The sequence below is a fragment of the Bidens hawaiensis genome, unplaced genomic scaffold (genome assembly GCF_021521415.1).
Source record: "Bidens hawaiensis isolate Kalapana, Puna unplaced genomic scaffold, B.hawaiensis_p1.1 tig00005943_1, whole genome shotgun sequence".
NCBI classification, from domain to species: Eukaryota; Viridiplantae; Streptophyta; class Magnoliopsida; order Asterales; family Asteraceae; genus Bidens; species Bidens hawaiensis.
The window spans coordinates 1,211,761-1,216,139 of record NW_027491392.1 but is presented as its reverse complement, the minus strand read 5'-3'; the positions used below and the strand labels follow the sequence as shown (position 1 = coordinate 1,216,139).

General features: G+C 33.6%; 1 pseudogene across 1 annotated transcript; it reads right to left on the bottom strand.

Moving 5' to 3' along the window:
* Window positions 1–216: 216 nt before the first annotated feature.
* LOC143631109 (uncharacterized) lies at window positions 217–1,862 on the bottom strand (annotated as a pseudogene). Its single transcript, XR_013153295.1, has 3 exons — window positions 1,600–1,862; window positions 652–824; window positions 217–486 (listed from the first exon to the last, which is right to left on the bottom strand). The product of XR_013153295.1 is annotated as an uncharacterized LOC143631109 (transcript).
* Between the last annotated feature and the right edge of the window lie 2,517 nt (window positions 1,863–4,379).

The following is a 4,379-nucleotide window of genomic DNA, read 5'->3' as shown; positions in this document are numbered from 1 at the left end:
ATTGTACAAGAGGAAGAAGAAACTAATAAATAACAAGCATTATTGACTTATACATGGAAAAGAGAATAAAAAGATATTGCTCCTTTGATTTAGCTCTAACGGTCTGATCTTTCTTGCTGGCATTGACATTGTGAAATCCTTCGTATATGGAAATGATGTTGAGTGATCTTTTAATTTATTTATTTATTATTATTATGTGTATCTTTCTAACATTACTTACACCAAACATATCATTTCTATATGTTTTTTTCATCATCCAGAAAACAGAAAAGAAAATAAAAAAATGTCAAAACTATCGATGCACATATATTCAATGAAGTAGTACTCGTATACAAGCAGGACACATGTCACTCTTCAGCATTGATTCCAAATATTCGGACTTTATGCATGTTCGGGAACTTGGCAACCACAAGCACAAAAACCGCCAATGTGTTCAAGAACAGCATCGGGTTCTCATAGTCGGTTGTATGTGAAGCTATCAAGTACCTGTACAAATCAAGGGCATCTTAGGCATTTTTTTATATTCAAAAGTTTGGTCCAGATTCATATACATTGCTTATTTTCCAAGACAATATGATAAAGCAGAGTATGCACTCTGGTAAAGTTGAAGATGCAATAATAACATCCAAAAATAGTGATGGTGATATAAACCGATGAACTTATAAGGATACTTCAAGCACGACAGGTACAACAGTAAGAAACTTGCGGTTGCGAGTGAGTTGCTTGCCACTATCGATTTGCTCCCACCAAGTTAACCTGTTGTAGATACCTTGGTCATCGGCAAAAGGCGTCCCCTTCTTCCAGTGAAAGAAATGATATGTAACCTGATGATAAAAAAGAAATTAACACTTCAGTTTATAGCTAAATGCAAGCCAAATTGCACACATATATACAAGATTACAAGCAAATATAACAAGATCATGATGAATTAGGTTTTTGTGATCTAACGGCTGAATTATGAATTTCTATACAATAATGCGACATAAATGCGAGTCATATCACAGATCATAGAAGGTAGCAATGCTCGATTTGACGAATCGATGGATATGATTGTGATAAGCACAAACCAAATTTTGTGCAATTATCAACAGGGGTGTTCAGTATTCGAATATGACTCGAAAAACTCAAAATTCGGATCGAGTTCAAAATTGAAGGTTCAAATTTGGTTTCCAAAGAGCTCGGTTCGGTTTGAAATCGATTCGAAAGTTTAAATCTATAATTTTAAATTCGATTTGAATACAAATTTTAAGATTTTTTGATTCGAATGAGTTTGAATTTAGGATAAAAAAATCAAAATTCGAATAATTCAGATATTCGATTCGTTCAACACCATTAATCAACAGTATTTGTCTTTAAAAAGATTATTAAGCATACACAAATGAAGCAAATTACAAGAAAAACCTGTTCAACCTTCAAATCAGATAACCCAAACCAACCCAACATCAAATTCTCATCAATACGGACAAAATCAAGTAAATTAAATCCAACCCACGTATAATCAAGTGATCACGTTTAAACTAATTGCAAAAAAAAAAAAAAAAAAAAAAAAAACCGAAACAAAAAAGTTAAAAAAAAGAAAAAAGAAAAAACGAAGCAAACCAGAGCATGACATAGACTGACGGTGGTCCAGGCCATGCCGGGAGAACAGCCGGTGACGGAGAGAACAACGAGCCAAGCGAAGAATAATATGAGTATGTAAGTAGTCCAGACGCCGGGATACATGAACCACTCGGTGTTCCGGTTGAGATCCGTCGGTGGCACTGCTTGGACGTATAAGTTGGCCATTGATTGGATGAGTTTAGTGTGCTGTGTTTGCTTGATGAGTTTAGTGTGTGTGATTGTGAAGTAGGTGTGTGTTGGTGGGACGGTGGTTCGTGGTTGGACTGAAGATATTATTAATGGTGATGCTGCTGGTGGTGGTGGTGATAATAATTAAAGACGCATAACCACCAAAACTAAATTTGATACTTATCGGATAACATAACAAGAGTGTGTTACGTCGAGGAAATGTTTTTTTATATGCCAACAGATAGAATTGCCTAAATGCTTTATTTGGGGTGATCTAACGGTAAAAGGTTATCATTAGATAGCCTAATTTGGTGGAGCTTTTAAACGTCTTTAAGTTATCTTTAGTTTTGGGGAAAATTTTCCTGCTCGAAGGCCAACTGATGGTAAAACCAAGACGCCTGTCGAACTGGAGATCACAAAAATCTCAGTTTTTCTTAAATGAGCCACATATGTCCCCTCCAAAGTGTTGTTAGTGGGGTTTGAACTTGGGTCTCTATTGAAAAACCCAAGTTATGTGACTAAACAAATACACGTGTTGTTGTTTGGGATGGGAATGAACCATGAATTTGATGACGATGCTCGAAACTTGAATTAGTCATGACAGGTGTGGGTTGGATACAGTGCTGTAAAATCTCGACTAGGTGTCCCCGATTAATTATCGATTAATCATGATTAGTCCTGATAAATTCCGATTAATCACTAGTCCTCATCTCACCACTTTACTAGCGGCTAGCGAGTTTACAACACTGGTTGGACAATCAAGAATTGGACCGGGTATTAGATTACTTTGAAACTCTTCGTAGTATAAGACGACTAATGTATTTGATGGCATACTCATTTACCCAATCCAATTACTTGACCAACCAAACACTCACAACTTCACAAGTTTTCATTCTCTCATACTAGTAAATTTTATTTAGCATGCCTTCTATTCATATATATATATATTAATGAAATTTTGCCAGGAGATGTTAGAACTTTTGATATGTTTATACACCTATAATAGTGACGTCATGGAAATATATTTATAGAACGTGATTTTTTGAAAAATAAGTAAAAATGCATCACACTTATATCATAAAATGTGTGGCACTAGCAAATTAATTTATATCATAAAATGGCACTAGCAAGAAGTTAGATACTAAAGTTACATTTTACACAAAACGTTAAATTTACTTCAAGATGACCAATTATCGGAATTGATATTCACCTATTTCTTACCCAAAGAAAAGATAAAACCTTAACCTTCTCTAAAATTCTGCGTATGTTTATCTCCTTCCAATATACCTTATTGTTTCTCACACACCATAATGATATTAAAAAATACTGCTTGTAACATTTTCCTATTAAGGTCTCTTGTAATTAAAGAATTGTCCACCGCCAAAATATCACTTATCGAGCGAGCTTCACACGAGCAATGTCACAAAAAATAAAAGATGATCTGCAGCTTCAAGGTGATTCCCGGATATGGCACAAGTGTTGGAATGTAAAATAATGCATCATCTTATAAGGGAATTATAGACATCAATTTTTCTTGAACCAATCTCAATCAGAGAAATTTCCTTAGGCATCCAATTGTTCCCTTAAAAGAATTGAAAAGACCCATTTGGTTTTCGATTAACGCACGAAGTGACCAAGACGAAAATCCATTTATCATGTGAGTTATAAATATAAACATGATTTAAAAGAGCAATACAAGAATGCCATTGGGATTGCTCGCCATCATCCCATAGATGTCATTTTCAAGGACACTTCCTAGGTAATCAAATTATTGATGCGTGTGAATATGTTATTTATTCCCATAAACTTTAACCATCACATGTTTATCTGGCAGTGTACTATATGGTGTTTGCAATTGGCCTTTTGATCCAACGGTATGAGGATGATAGTTGAGGCTTCGAAATAATTAGAAACCAAACTTAATGGATTTTCAATAGTGGTGGATTTCCTCCTTGATGATATTCCTGAGTGAGTTAGACTTGCAATGTCAAAATCAGTACACGTTTGACATCCTATCTATGAAAGGCTCACACAGTATTAGAGTATATCCAAACGCTATTTAAGTATTTATATATGTACAATTTACAACTTAATTGAGCTACATGACTTGTACATCTTACTCTTTATTTGTACTTTGGTATTTCCTCTTCTTTTAACATAGTCCATTTTCCTGACATCTCTCTATATTATATCTTCTCTCTCTTTTGTATTCCCAAGTTCAACGGGAAGGAAAAGATGAGTTTTTTTCTTAAATTAGTGTCGATGGAAAAACTATTTATCATTTTGGTATTGATTAAAAAATATTTATTAAACTAGTGTTTTTTATTATTTTGTATTAACCTTTTACTTTTACATTAACATATTAAAGTCTACATAACTTTTTTTTTATTAAATTCATAAAAGCTGTTAGTATATCATATTTCTTTAATATTTTTTCGGGTCAATCCAAAAGTGTCTTTTTTTTTCACTTGACTCTTCTTTTTTTATTTTTTATTTTTAAAAAAACTATTTTATTTTAGTTATGAATCTTTTCTTTTTAGGTTGCCCGTAATGGGCGAGAAAAGTTTGAGTTTTGGGACGATTTTCATTTT